Source organism: Orcinus orca, chromosome 2 (genome assembly GCF_937001465.1).
Source record: "Orcinus orca chromosome 2, mOrcOrc1.1, whole genome shotgun sequence".
Taxonomy (NCBI): Eukaryota; Metazoa; Chordata; class Mammalia; order Artiodactyla; family Delphinidae; genus Orcinus; species Orcinus orca.
The window spans coordinates 165,321,734-165,337,833 of record NC_064560.1 but is presented as its reverse complement, the minus strand read 5'-3'; the positions used below and the strand labels follow the sequence as shown (position 1 = coordinate 165,337,833).

General features: G+C 43.3%; 1 long non-coding RNA gene across 1 annotated transcript in view; it reads left to right on the top strand.

Annotated features, from left to right (window-relative positions):
• Positions 1-15,458, top strand: part of LOC125963579 (uncharacterized) — a 38,674-nt gene extending 23,216 nt beyond the window's left edge. Inside the window, exon 4 of the long non-coding RNA XR_007475745.1 lies at positions 15,139-15,458. This is a non-coding gene — a long non-coding RNA (uncharacterized LOC125963579). The remainder of the gene's footprint in view (positions 1-15,138) is intronic.
• The last annotated feature ends 642 nt before the right edge of the window (positions 15,459-16,100 follow it).

Here is a 16,100-nt window from a genome sequence, read left to right as displayed (position 1 = left end):
GGCTTCTACCTGATTGAATCAGACACACCCAGGGTAATCTCCCTTTGTATTAATTCAAAAATGAACTGACTTTGGACCTTAATTACATTAAGAATCCCTCCACTTTGCCATATAATGTAAACTAATCAAGGGAGTGACATCCCATGACCTTTGCAAGTCACAGGCTCTCCCTGTGGTTCAAGCACAGGGGATTACACAAAGGTAGGGACACAGGAGACTGGAAATCATCGCAGGGCACCTTACAATGACACAGAGATCTCATCAGGAGGTAGAACAATATTCATTCACCAGCTACTTTTATAGAGTTTTTCACTAAGGTTAGGAGAGGTGCAGGGGGAGACAGGTCTTGCCAGTGGGGAAGGACAGAAGCTAACGCTAATGGAACACTTGCTTTGTGCTCTGCACTGCGTGCTCCACTTTCTACCTCTGGTCCTCTACCATCCCTATAATTGTCTACTATTCTTCCACCTTTCAAATGAGAAAGCTGGAAACAAAGAGTTTGAAGCAATTCACCCCAAGTCACACTGATACCACCTCTTCAATGGTTCTCAAGGCTTTAGATAAGAAGGAACAAAAGTTATGGAGGTCAATGTTTGGGAGCTAAAAGGGGCCCTCTATGTACATTCTTCTTTTTCATAGAGTCGGTATATATGATTTCAGGGAAAGGAGATTCAGTCTTTTTTTTTCTTCCCCAGAAAAGACTTTGCTAACCCCAATAGCATAACCACTTAGCACAAGAGTCATGTATCCAGAAAAAACATTTAAAATTCTCAGGTGGGTGAAAGAGCCACCACCCTGTGTATCTGTCAATGAACACGTCACTTCCGTTCAGGATACATATGAAAAAAATCACAATTTATTGCGTTTTGGCTAACCCTATACTATGCATTAGCGTTTTTTAACTTTTAAAAGCATCTCCACATGTATTCCAAAGCTCTGTGCTTTCCCTTTTTAAAAAGGACCAACTTTAGAAATCTCTCAAGAGCATGAATATTTAGCTTCAGAAGCTTTGGGAACGGGATGGATTCTTCAAGGAAAAAAAATAACACTTTCCACCAATGCCAGGAACTCATGAGAGGTTCTTGGATCAGCAAGATTAGTACATCAGTTGGCAAAGTCTTTACTGGCCACTTTAGCCAGTATCTAATCTAGTATGCAGCCTGCTGCATAGAAGGCATTTGATAAAAATATGTTGAGTGACTGAATTAGTGAATGTATTTTTTGGTCCTAGCTACATGCTCTTTTTCAGTTTCTTCATCTTTTCCTTGTTACGTCATGAATGTGTTTCCTCATTTTTCCCTTATTTCTTTTAATTTTAAAAGATTCTATAGGCTTGTAAAACAAAGAAATGGCAGAAAGGTATAAAATAAAATTTTAAAACTCCATCCTTTCCTTTACTTTGTTCTCTTTAGAGGTAACCACTGTGGACTATGTGATGTGTATTTTTATTACAAAAGTGAGAGTATACGATATATTTATTTGCTCCTTGGTTTGCCTCAGTCTTTTTAATGGCCTCTTTGCATTTGTTAGCATATGTAGCAGACACTGTCCATGATCCACTCATATCCCTTTGGAAACCCTTATCATTTCCACACATTACAGCCTGACTGCCAATGGGCAGTACCTCCTCCTTTGTTGGGTAGCTCCCTCCAGCCACTGAAACCAATTTGCCAATGGATGGTTGAGTGGAAGTACTTGAGAATTAATGTCCCTCTGGGAGACAGCTTCAACAATGACTAAAAGTTGTAGGAGTATAAATACCCCAGCTCCCTGGCTCATTGGCTAGGATAATTCCAAGTCACGTGCTTTGCACTACCTTCAGAGTTTTCCTGAAAGATTAAACTTTAGTCACTCACTGGCTTAATAACACACCCTTTACTGGCCATCTGTCCTTCCCTGCATCACTTCCCCAGTTCCCTACTTACACTCCCCAAACATCTTGCACTTGAATCCTAGTCATAAGACCTGCTTCCAGAAGAATATAAACTGAGCATGGACATGCCCCCGTTTATTTAATCATTTTCTTATTAATGCCATTTATTGCTTCTGATTTTCAATAAAAATAATACTTCAATAAAATCTTTATCCACTTGGCTTAAGCATATGCACATATTCCTGAATTACAATTGCTAAGTCAATGGGAAAACTACATTTGGTATTTAAGAGACGATGCCAAACTGGCCCCCAAATGGTTTATTAATAACATCCTTACTGGGACTTCCCTAGTGGTCCAGTGGGTAAGCCTCCATGCCCCCAATGCAGTGGGCCAGGGTTTGATCCCTGGACGGGGAACTAGATCCTACTTGCATGCTGCAACTAAGAAGTCCGCACGACACAACTACGAGCCCGTGTGCCACAACTAAAAAAGATCCTGCGATGCTGCAACTAAGACCTGGCGCAGCCTAAATAAATAAATATTTAAAATACCATACTTACCAACAGCTTGTTGGCGTTTACTTGGCCTCACCTCTTGCCAGCACTGGATATTATGGGTATTTTCATTTGTTCTGTTCATTTAGACAAAAATAGACGTATCATATTTTGAACTAAATTTCTTATATTAATTAGAATAAACATTGCAGCATTTCAGGTACTTACCAGTTGTTGGGAGGGGAACACACAAAACACACACACACCCAATGTAGAAAAAAAATTAAAGTCTGGATTTAATTGGCCAGTGATATACAATCTTATCAGCAGTGGGGTGGCCACATGGAGCAAAGGTGGATGTCTCAGTGCATCTTTCCCTGGCCCCAGGCCTCGGGGTGGGGCACACCACACCTACAAGGGGAGTCAAGCCAGATGTAGAAAAATTCAAGTCTGACTATGCCTTAAACTTTCCATACTCAGAGTTTTTGTCCCCTTATACAAACAAGCCTTATTTCTGTCTAAGGAAAGGTTTATCCAACTTGAACTCTCCTGGTTCTTGAAACAAATTTAAGGCTGGCTTTCCCTGAATAATAGCTCTGCCTATACCTTTTCAGTTTTCTGGAAAGTCCATTTCCCTGAAGACCATCCCTTGCCTATGATTTAATACTCTTGCCTAGATGGTTCTGAAACTTATGTGATTGGCCAGTTCATGTCCTTTGTCCGTTTTCCTATTGAATTATTTTTATTTTTTGTATTTATTTGTTGAAAAGTTTTATATATTGTGGATATTAACCTTTTGCTTGTAATATATGTTGCAAGTATTTCCTCTTACTCTGTTGCTTCTTATTTGCCTTGGTTTACAGTGGTTTTTAATTTTTATTCAATCACATCTGTACATCTTTTCTCCTATGATTTTGGATTCTGTGTCTTGCTTAGGAAGGTCATTCATTCTACCCAAATATCATAAAAATATTCACCTATCTGTTCTTCTAGAACCTTTATCAACTTGTTTTTTTCTTTACATTTAGATCTTTAATCCATCTAGAATTTATTTTTGTGGATGAAATGAAGGAAAAATCTAACTAGACGATTTTATCATTTCTCTACTACTATAAGTGAGATATTTTTCCCATTGCATTTTCTGAGTGTTATTGCTAGTATATGTACACGTGCTTGCTCTGAAGATTCAATTCCATCATCTCCCACTGTCTCATCTCAGTAGGGACTAGATCTTTGTGTTAAAGGAAGATCCTCTCAGACTGGTCAGCATGCCTGCTATGTAGCTATTAGGTTATCTTGCTTGGCCTTTGTTTCCTCATCTGTTAAAATGGGGAACTTGGACCAAATGCTCCTTGTAGTCCTTTCCTGCATTAATAATACTAAGGCTTTAAATATTTTTTTTTCTTTCTGGTCAAAATACAGTTCAATTTCAAAGGGGAGAAAACAGTCCTGTAGTTCTAGTTGCTAAAGGGCGTTGAACCTCTTTACATTTGAAACTGATACCAAAGGTGGTGAAACTTAGCATTCTCTTGCTCTTGGGTTCAATGTCTTGGCTATTTTTAGCTAGATCTGGCACCTTTGGAAATAGGACACTTGAAATACAGAGCTAAGAGCAAGGTAAGGCAGCCACTCAGCATTTATCTGCTTTCCGTGAAATAATACGCTTCTTTCCAAAGAAAGGGCAAGGGGATGCAGCAGTGGTCTCCTGCTTTTAGGATACTCTTTTTCTAATGACCTGGCATTATAGAGTTTGCCAAACCTGCCCTGGAAGCTGTCTACCCATGACCAAGGGATTCACAGGATGTGAGCCCATATACCTGGTGCTATCTCCCAAATGGTTTCAACTGTAAATTCAAGGAGAAGTTTGATGTTTAGGCTACTCAAGAGAAGCACAAGTATTCACTAAGTGCCAGATAACCTACAATTCCTACCAAACCTCTGGGTCAGCCTTGATTTGTGTTATATTGCTGTCATTTAATTTAAAATATTTCAGCATAGTTAACATGACAAATGTGTCACCTCCACTGTTGGAGCAGTTATTAACATTTGGAGTCCCCAGAAAGACATGTACTCTTCAGAGATGAATAGCATCTGAAAAAAGACCCTAAGCAGAACTCGAAGCAAAAAACACTCTAACAAGAGAGGGATACCACAACAACTTCAACTACCTTTATCTATAATAACACCGGAGGGCTTGTTAGTTAGCATAGTATATGTTAGATATTAGTTTTCACTGGTAAAATGAGTTGTGTTCAAGATAGGTGCATTGGCTAAAAATATAGTATAGGTGTTTTATGTTGCCCAAACAGTTCAATAACTGATGTCCTTCAGGATGGCCTAAGCCAAGGATTCAATCTGATCCAGTGAAAGCCACCCAACAAATGATTCTATTACCTAATCCCAACTAGAAGGTTCTAGTGGCAGATCTAACAGTTACTGTAGCTTTGACGCAGTGATGAGCATAAAAAAGATTTTAAGATAACAGGAACAACAGCAAAGTGATAAGAAAATATCTGTGATTTTTATTGGTAACAAAGTCATAAGTTCTGTTAAGACTATTGCAGTTTATTGCCTACATCATTATTGAAGGAAATGCTGTATTTCATTTAGAAATTAGTAAAATTTTTTTTAAAATGTTTTTCATTCAAGTACATAGAGTCTCTGAATTCTCCTCACTGACCTCTTAGGGGGCATAGACTCAGGGTAAGAACTCCAGTGCCTAGTGTACTGAATGTTTGATACTAGAGAAGCCCCTCAAAAAAGCCTTATTGCTAATGGTGTCCATCAGGGGATGCCAATGTCCTCGCCAAGGGGGGTCTCTCCTGGAGATGCCAGAGCAGCCTGTATGGCTGGGCCCCTAGCAGAATCTCCCCAAATCTGTGTTGCTTGTGCCCAGGGTACCAATAAAACCCTTGCAAGAGCAGGCCCATCATCTACGGTGAGCTATGCAAAAACATAAGCAAGCTTCAATGGGGCATCAGCCTGGCATAGGCCAAATTCTCTCTCAGCAAATCCAGTTTTTCCTAAGAAAGCATAGCGGAGACCTGTATCAGACTCCAACAACAAATACACTCATTCACTTTACCACCCAGAGAACTTTTCTCTTCCAGCCACTGTATTCCCACATTTGCACAATTAAATGGGCCATTACATTGGTTTTCCCAGAACCAAGTAACCATCTGCCCTAAAGCTGTATCCAAGTCTTGCATCTTGCAAAACCCAAGGCTCATTTATGGACTCTTTAAAATCCGGGTTTACTGTGATTTTCCGTATGTGTCTTCTATTCTCTTCACGAAGATTTCAAAGGTGTTTAGGACAAAACTCAGTCCCAGTTCATGCATCCTGTGCTCCCTTCCCCCTGTACAGTCTCTGAAGCACATAGCCCAGCCCTGCAACCGACACTGAGATCTCCTTCCCCATCTGTGTCACTGACCACCATTGCTCCCACACCACCCAGTGCCCTGAGGCTGGTTTTGTTAGGGAAACCACTGACTGAAACTGCCCGCCCTGGCCGGGCAAGATAGTAACCACTTGCATAAGTTCTCTTACAACAGGAGGTCCTGGTAAGGAACGCAGAACTAACAAGCTACCACCAACCAGAAGAATTCTGGAAAGGTCAAAAGGAGAGAGGAGACACCAGTCCATATGTCCTACCACCCTCCCAGAATCCTTCGCTCTGGAACCCATCTTGGCTGAGTGATGCGCGTGCCACCAGGAAGGACCCTGAGTCAGAAAGATTGGGCAGAGACAACCCAGAAACTAACCCCATTACTATAAAACCTGAGACTGCAAGCCACGTGGCAGAGCAGTTCTCCTGGGTTCCCTTACCCTCCTGCTCTCCATCCAGGCATCCCTTCCCAATAAAGCTCTTGCTCTGTGAGCATGTGTGTCTCCTCGGACAATTCACTTCCAGATGTTAGACAAGAGCCCATTCTTGGGCCCTGGAAGGGATCTCCCTTCCTGCAACAGTTTTACAGCAAGAGTCACTGACCAACATGACACTGCCGTTCATGGGGCACGACCTGTGAAGAAAGGCAGAAGAATGGCTTTCTCCACTTCCAGCTCCTTGTTCTCTCTTGTTCCCAGGCCAGGAGGCAGTTAGTACCCTGAGTGACTTAGTCATCAGGAGACAAAGCACAGAATCAATCTAAATACGCGAGCTGTGATTTATGTCATAGAGTGTTCTGCCTATGTTTTCCTCTAAGAGTTTGATGGTGTCTGGCCTTACATTTAGGTCCTTAATCCATTTTGAGTTTATTTTGGGGTATGCTGTTAGGGAGTGTTCTAATTTCATTCTTTTACATGTAGCTGTCCAGTTTTCCCAGTACCACTTATTGAAGAGACTGTCTTTTCTCCACTGTATATTCTTGCCTCCTTTATCAAAGATAAGGTGACCATATGTGCATGGTTTATCTCTGGGCTTTCTATCCTGCTCCATTGATCTATCTTTCTGTTTTTGTGCCAGTACCATACTGTCTTGGTTACTGTAGCTTTGTAGTAGAGTCTGAAGTCAGGGAGCCTGATTCCTCCAGCTCCATTTGTCTTTCTCAAGATTGCTTTGGCTATTCGGGGTCTTTTGTGTCTCCATACAAATTTTAAGATTTTTTGTTCTAGTTCTGTGAAAAATGCCAGTGGTAGTTTGATAGGGATTGCAATCCTTTTTGACCCACCTCCTAGAGAAATGGAAATAAAAACAAAAATAAACAAATGGGACCTACTGAAACTTAAAAGCTTTTGCATAGCAAAGGAAAACATAAATAAGACGAAAAGACAACCCTCAGAATGGGAGGAAATATTTGCAAATGAAGCAACTGACAGACGATTAATCTCCAAAACATACAAGCAACTCATGCAGCTCAATATCAAAAAAACAAACAACCCAATCCCAAAATGGGCAGAAGACCTAAATAGACATTTCTCCAAAGAAGATATACAGATTGCCAACAAACACATGAAAGAATGCTCAACATCATTAATCATTAGAGAAACGCAAATCAAAAATACAGTGAGATATCACCTCACACCAGTCAGAATGGCCATCATCAAAAAATCTACAAACAATAAATGCTGGAGAGGGTGTGGAGAAAAGGGAACTCTCTTGCACTGCTGGTGGGAATATAAATTGATACAGCCACTATGGAGAACAGTATGGAGGTTCCTTAAAAAACTAAAAATAGAACTACCATATGACCCAGCAATCCCACTACTGGTCACATACCCTGAGAAAACCATAATTCAAAAAGAGTCATGTACTAAAATGTTCATTGCAACTCTATTTACAATAGCCAGGGCACGGAAGCAACCTAAGTGTCCATCGACAGATGAATGGATAAAGAAGATGTGGCACATATATACAATGGAATATTACTCAGCCATAAAAAGAACGAAATTGAGTTATTTGTAGTGAGGTGGATGGACCTAGAGTCTGTCATACAGAGTGAAGTAAGTCAGAAAGAGAAAAACAAATGCCGTATGCTAACACATATATATGGAATCTAAGGAAAAAAAAAAGAAAAAAATGGTCAGAAGAACCTAGGGGCAAGACGGGAACAAAGATGCAGACCTACTGGAGAATGGACTTGAGGATACGGAGAGGGGGAAGGGTAAGCTGGGACAAAGTGAGAGAGTGGCATGGACATATATACACTACCAAATGTAAAATAGAGAGCTAGAGGGAAGCAGCCGCATAGCACAGGGAGATCAGCTCGGTGCTTTGTGACCACCTAGAGGGTTGGGATAGGGAGGGTGGGAGGGAGATGCAAGAGTGAAGAGATATGGGGACATATGTATATGTATAACTGATTCACTTTGTTATACAGCAGAAACTAACACACCATTGTAAGGCAATTATACTCCAATAAAGATGTTTAAAAAATAAAATAAAAATAAATGCACGAGCTGTCTCTGCCACACCTCCCTGTGGGAAAGGCCGTTTGAGGTGTGAGGAGCTGGTGGGTGGAAGTTGTGCAGAGGCAGTGGGGGAGGGAAATGACAGGGGGGAGCAAATGGGCAGGGCCTCTGTCTTCCCAGCCTCCAGGAGGTACTCCGTCACCATGGTGGAGGGTCGTGGTATTGGGGTCAGGAGGGGCAGAGACAAAGGCCTGCCCCGGCACCTCTGCACTCAGCCAGTACCCGTGGCCTCTGTGCACAGGCTGCCTGCCAGTCTGGGCATTCCTACCCTGGTTGGTTGAGGGTTGCCAGGGGGTATTTATTAGCACGGGGTCTTGTTACCTAATTGTAGCATGGAAAAGAGGATAAGAAGAGAAACCCTTTGCAGGAAAACATCCCTTCTCTCCCAGCTCCACAGGCCCTTTACCCCTCTGACTTGATCCCTTAATTTCTCCAGATTCATGACCTTTCTTATAAGTGGTCCCCTCTGGGGTTCTGACAGTGGTCATCTCTCCAGGGACTCCTAATTACGGCCCAAGAGAAGCATTAAAGTGTTAGCCTCCACACCCCAGGTTACAAGCAAAGAGAAGCCACAATTAACCTCTATTCCAACAAAGGATTCCATCTATAGAAGCTCATTTGTTTCCCCCTCTGCAGCTGGCTGGGCTGGTGGCTGGGAGTGGGAGACTTCTCGGGCACTTTTTTCGTAAACCTTTCTTTTACATCCAGGAAGTGACCAGTTCTACAGTTAAAGTGTGTGTTAGGGGCATCCGGGCAACCAGCTAACTCCTCGTATTTCCTGCTTTTCTTTTCCCATTAAAATAGCAGAGGAGTTGTTTCACTTAGGCACTCCCTTTCTGGATCTCGAAGCGAACCCAGAGGCTATTTTCAGCCAGAGGCCTCCCTGTGAGTGGTGTAAACCCCACCCCATGGCTGCCTTAAACTCACCACCCTCCCTCAGTACCAGGAAGCTTAAGGCAAGCACCGCAGGCTCTGGAAAGAGCTGGATATCCTACCACCACCCTACCACCTCCATTCCCCAGCCCCCCTGCCACCAAAGTTACCCAGTGTGGCGTTAATGCTCTAAGAAGAGCCCTGCTGTCTACCTTCCTAGCTGCGTGTTCAAGGATAAGTTAGTTAAACTCTCTGAGCCTCAGAAGAAGGATAATGATAATGATAATACCGACTTGGAAGGTTTGCAGAGATTAAACCAAGTGGGTTTTGTAAATGGTGCTTAAGAGACTTTAGAAGCCTATTGAAGTGTTAGCCACACCATTTCTCAGAACGTGGGGCTAGCGAGGGGCTCTTCAGAACTCCCCATGGAGCCCAAAGTATCAGCACCTACAGTGGCTCTGATAATAACCCTAGAGAAGGAGCCCTGAGAAGATGAAGTGGGGCTTTTGTCCTGTGTCCTCCAAGGACAACCACAGAGGAACCTCAGTGCTAGACACACAGTAGTCTATCAGGAAACATTTGCCAGATTCCCAGTGGTTTGGGAGAACTGGCCAAGAGGCTTAAGAAAGTATGTAAAGCACCTACACCTGCCTCAGATAATCTGAGGTGACAGCATCACCCACAGCCCCCGAAGCTGTGGTTGCCCAGAGATAACAGTAGAGAAAACCACCCCAGTTTCAGTCTGACTGGATCTCATGCCTGGTCGCTCCCATCCCATGCTCTTTTACTCTCTCTTTAGCACAAGTGGTGATGAGCCAGTCTGTCCACAAAGGGTTAGTAACCTTCAGGCTGTCATCCAGGTGATGCCTTAACTGGAGTCCAGACTCCTATTTACTGCCACATAATTCTTTGCTTTGACAATTGTGCCTGAGCGTTTTAATGCCTGGCCAGCCCTGCTGTAGTCTGTTTGACCATGTTTTGAAAAGGGACTTTGGTGCATGTTGTGGTACTTAGCACAGCACCATGGGCTGGTGACGTGGCGATGTGATGGACTGGAGCAATTTGAACGGAGCAGCTGGTTTATTTTCTGTGGCTTCCTTCCGCTGCTGCTGTGTGTCCGCAGGCAGCAAGTAGCCAAGAAAGACACTGGGCCAAGGACCTTCTGTCTGATAGGTGTGCATGGGGTATGGAGGTGTTTTTCTCTTAGATGTCCTTCTAGACCTCTTACCCTTGATCACACAGCTAGGAAGGTAGACATCAGGGCTCTTCTTACTGCATTAACTCCACACTGGGTACTTTTGGTGGCAGGATGCTGGGGACTGGAGGTGGTGGGGTGATGGTAGGATATCCAGCTCTCACTAGAGCCTGAGACACTTGCCCTAAGCTTCCTGGTACTGCGGAGGGTGGCAGGTTTAAGGCAGCCATGGGGTGGGGTTTACACCACTCACAGAGAGGCCCCTGGCTGAAAATAGCTTCTGGGTTCTCTAGCCGGTATTTTCCAATGGCTCATGGTGGAAAAAACTCTGATGCAGTATTTTTGCCTGTGACATTCCTTTGGGGTCGGTGTCCACCAGGTTAATTCCAGGGGAGTGTGGACATAAAGGAAGACCACCCAGATGAGAACAAGCAGAGACTGTTTTTGCCAAGCTTGCTATAGCAATGGACTCAGTCACGATCACTTGCTTTTGACAGAGACTCAAAGACAGGTAGTGGAGTGGGAAAACCTCATGGTGAAAAACAGGGAAGGCTTCAAGGCTTCAAGGCTCTGATGGGAGGTTTTGGGCATGAGGCTACCTGGAAGCAGAACACCCTATGTGATTGTTTTGGAAAGCATATTTGACGGTCTCTGGTTGGTCCTGACTTGAATGCAGGGGCAAAATGTAGGGAAGTTGGCGATTATGGGCTGATGGCTACAGAGGCTGTAATTTGGCTTCTTGGGCCGTTGTTGCAGAGCTTGTGGATCAGAGTTCAATTTTCATATATGGTCTGGCCATTGTTCATCTGTATAGTCAGGCTCTCAACAGAGACTAACTTTGAGACTGCTAGTTAGTCTAGATTACCTAACTTCATTTTGGGACAGTTATGAGACAGGCTGGGCCTGGGACCCTTTGCTGCAGCGCTTGCACCTGGACAAACATCCCCTCAAACAACAAAATACAAAGAAACTATAAGGGACTAAAAATAACTGCGGACAGATTATGGACAAAAGAGACAAAAAGACCAAAAAACCCAACTGCCACTTCTGAAGAGCCCGGAGCAAAAATAGGGTGTCAGGAGCAAAAGCGGGGTACTGTGTATGCCCCTGCACTCAACACCACCAAAGGGGTGGGCAAAACACCTAAGCCACCCCTGCATACCCTCACCCCATATAAGGAACCTGCTTGCCCCATCTCCAGGATAAGCCAGGGAAACTGTTACTCGTTTTCACTCCCTCCTGCAGCTGCAGGAGCCCCAGTAAAGCCTTGCCTGTCCTCTAGTCAATTCCTATTGATTGGGGAAGGCCAAGAACCCTGGTTGGTATCAGACAAACTGCTGCTCAGTAGAAAATTATTTGCAAACAAAAAACAAGGCTGGAAACAGCCAGAATGCTCAATTTTATAGAGTTAAGAAAACTAAGGTACACCCATATTGTGCAAAAACATTTAAAATATGTCTCCAAAGAGATTTTAATGACATTGGAAATGTTTATAAATGGGATGCAAAATGACAAACAATTCAAAAATCATACAAACCATGTGGCTGCACGTATAAATAAGCAGAGGTCAGTCAGAGGGTCTTCCTTAATTTTTAGCTAAGATGTGCTCAGACACCCATCACACAGGTACAGACAGTGTCCCATGTGCCCCCTGGGAAAACTTGCTGGGGATGTGAATGGTCTCTCTGTGAGCTCCTGCTTCCCCAAGGTTATCTGAATTCTGGAATAGTGTCTCATCATCCCCACACACTGCTTCAGAACTGCGCCATGTCAATCTAGTTGTGGAGCTCAGCTTTTTCCTTAATTTCAATGAAAACTCACTCATCTAAGGCCTTTTCATAGTGCACAGAGGGATTTAGAGCCAGCCAAGCATACCAAAAAATGAATATCATCTCTCTCGGTCTCTCATTCCTCAGGTGTTTTCCACGGCTCTCAGACCTCCTCTTCTTTCTCTTCTGCCTGTTTTCATCTCTGCTGCCATCCTCAAGGGAAAAACAAATTCTTCCTATGATCTTATGCGACAATTCATCTCTCTCCAGTCCCTACTTGCAAATGCTGCTTTCCCTTAACATGTCCAAGGACTCTGTCAAAGCTTTAAAGTTACCCACTGTACTTTTTGAGGGCCCCAGATTACACTCACTCTGAGAGACAAGGCTCTTTTCCTCCCAGGCCTCCTCTAGCGAGCATGGGAGGGAGTGGATGGGGACGGGTGGTTTTTTTCCAGTAACACAGGGTGGAAGACTAGAGACAGTGTATGAAAAGCTCCTAGCACAGCCCCTAGCACTTGTGATAGCCCTTGTTTCGTCAAACATCCCCAAAGGGTACCTCCTCTAGTTCTTCTGAGTTTCCCAGCTCCATCAGCTTTTGTAGATCACTGACGCCAGATGTGCAGGTAACTTCCTTGTCACTGATTTTGGTGCAATTTCGCCCATCTGTTAAAGGTTAGGACTTTTTACCAAATCATCTCAATCAGTGCCCCCTGTGTTTTTCTAATGTTTATCCAAGAAGTCCTTATTTTGAAATCTCAGTATTAAGTTTCTGTTGATCAGCTCTGATAGTCCCAAGAAAGTTATGTTTTAACCTTTACTGTCCATTTTTCCCCTTTTAAAAGTGGCGAGGATCTGGGCTGGAGACAGCCATATTTGTTCTGGGGCTCAGACATGTCAGGGCTGGTCTAGAGAGCCAGTGGGGAGGCCTGTCAGGAACCTATTTGTATGAGGGACCCAGGAACCACCAAGGAAGGACTCTTTCTAGGAGAGGAAGAAACTGGTAGACACGAGCTGTCACAGATGACTTGTGGGGGAAGGACTGGTTTTGAGTAACAGCTGGTGTGTGCTGCTCAGATTGTTCCCACCCAGCAGGTTATGGATGTGACTAAGTCCCGGGATGGGCCTGGGGTGGTGGAGAACTGAGGTAGGCACAGTCACAGAAAATTTCTGTGAGATATTGGGGTGCACAAACAGCACAATGGGGACATGTGGAAAGGAGTGTGGATCAGGAATACTCCTCAATCTGCAGAGCCATTTGGGACCAGGGTAATAGGAACAGCCTAAGAATGCTTCCTGCTTCAGCAGGGGGATTCTTGTCCTTGGAAGCAACAGCCCAGTGAGGTGGCCTAGCAGAGAAGCACACAGTGACTTTAATGGGCAATGATGGTGCCTTTGGTGAAAGCTTCAGGGGGTGGCAGCAGCAGCAGTGGCCTCAGTGCTGTTGACTCAGTGTTGACATCATTGGCTTCCAGTAGGAGGCAGTGTATCAGCTCAGATATTAGCACCCTACATGGTGGGCACTGCAAAATGGCAGTGGAGAACTCAGCATCAGACAAGACCAAAAGAAACCAGAGCAGAGGAGGAGGAAGCTGATGGGGAACCCAAGAGAAGAGTGGGATTCTGTAGCCAAGAAGACTTCCTTGTGAACGTACCTAAGGTACCCCTGAAGACTCAGAAATGTTTAAGGGGAACGTTGAGGAACAGCTGGATTTCCAGGAATTTTTCTGGTAAGGACAGAAGCCATACACCTAGCTACAGTGTATTGAGTATTTGACATGAATTAACACATTTAATTCTCATAGCTATCTAAGAGGTAGGTAATGTTAGCCTCATTTATCGATGAGGAAGGATGAAGTTAGCGAGAAAAAATAACTTACAAGGGGTCACATAGCTTGTAAGATTTGAACCCAAGTCTATTTGATTCTAAAGTCAATGCTCTCCCAGTACAACAGTGTCTCCAAAGAGGATCGGAATTCAGTCAACAAATTCACTCAACAAACATTTATTGAACGTCTATTATATGCCAGGTACTGCTCTAGATGCTCACCATACGGCAGTGAACAAAATTCCAGCTCATATTAGGTTTAAAATGTGGACGTAATTGAAATTATAGCCCTAATGTTGCTTCCAGGCTGGTCTAACCTTGGACACGTGGGTTACATAAGCAAACCTGAATAAGTCTGAGGCTTGAGATAACTTGGATTCCTAGTACACCATTACTCAGCCATGCTCAGGGCCAGTTGCCAGTGTCTCCGCCACCACTTGGCTGTACATAAGCTGCTCCATTACATTGATTTAGAAGAAAAATATAGTTCACTTAACCTCTGTTCTACAAAGAATGAAAAGAACTTATGCTGGAGAGCACTTAAGAACAGGGGAAAAAGAATGCCTCACCCAAGGACAGAAATAGAGGACACAATGCTTTTGACAATTGCTGATGCCTATGCAAGAATGTGTTGCATTTAGAAACAGCACCTACCCATACAGTTTATACACCATTAAGTTCTCAGCCACATCCCTTAGAACAGATAGAAGGCCAAGATAGGCAGGTCAAAAACATTGTGAATAGAGTTATACTACGGATGCTATGGCAATACTGGCAAGGGGGCCTGCTGAAAGTCAAGCCTAGCACTATTGCTAGAAGTTTTCTATACCCCAGTGTGAGAGGTTCAGAGTACATGGGGCCATGATTTGACTTCCGATTTAACTAAATCAATGACAAAGGTAGTATAGCATAATGGTTAAGAGTGTGAACTCTGGAGAAAAACTACTTGAGTTTGAAACTCTATTGTGCTAAGTTACTGGCTGTGGGATCTTGAGTAAGTGATTTAACTCCTCTTTCCTTCACTTCCCTCATCTTTAAAATGGAGATAACAATAAAAGCTACCTCACAGGATTATTATAAGGATTAGCAAAATATGTGTTAGCTATTATCAATAGAGTGAGATTCTTTACATCATAGGTCATGATGAATATAACGCAGTGTGTTTACTAAATCCTATTTCACTTTTCCTCTTTCAGGGCACAGAGGAAGTTGATATATCCCATTGTTCCTTTCGCTTATGGTTGGGTTTTCACCAACTGCATGTTGGTAGAAGTGATATAAGCCACCTACACACTTGGGTCGTTTAAACATCTTGCGTGATACTGCAGATCTCTTTCCCCTGCTACAGCAACCCTGGAAGCCATATGATAAGATGGTAACATTCCAAGATGGAGAATCTCCATCAGCCTGGGTCCCTGGGAGATTATATGGAATAGAGCTCACCCCACTGCACTGTTATCTATATTGGACATGTAACATGAGCAAGAAATAAAAGTTTATTGTATCAAGACACTGAGATTTAGAGGTTCATTGTTACCATAGCGTAACCTCTCCTATCCTGATGAATTTATAAAGCTGTATCGACCAGTTGCTAGTGCTTCTTCCCAGCACAGTGGGCTTTCATATTCCAGAGAGACCTGGGGTTTTAAATGCCTAAGTGCCAGGTTATCTGCTCAAGTCCCAGGGTATGGAGGTGTCTTCATTTAAGCCCTTTAACTTCTTAAGAGCCATGGGTTTTTTTTATACTACTGAAAGCTATCCATATTTTTAAAGGAATGATGAAGCATTTCCCCCTTCCTTCTCAAGCTAGATCTCAGCAGAAAGTCTTGTCACTGTTTTTCCAACTGCCATACTTATTCATTTTACTATACCCTGACTCATCAAGTTTCCTTCTCTTGACAGGCTGTCCAGTTCATGGCCTAGCCTCTATGAAATATAAAGTCTGCTTAAAATATTAATGTTTCCCTTTTCCAGAATTTTTTCACACTTACAACTAACACTGGCACTTAATAACACAGGACCTCATTTGGGGGACTTTTTTGGAGTTTTTCACTCCAGTGAGGTTAAGGGCAGGGACCTTCTTTTAGATCCCCAAAGGCCCCAATGCAGCATTAGGCTTCAAGTAGATGGCCTGTAAACACTTACTGAATTAAATTTC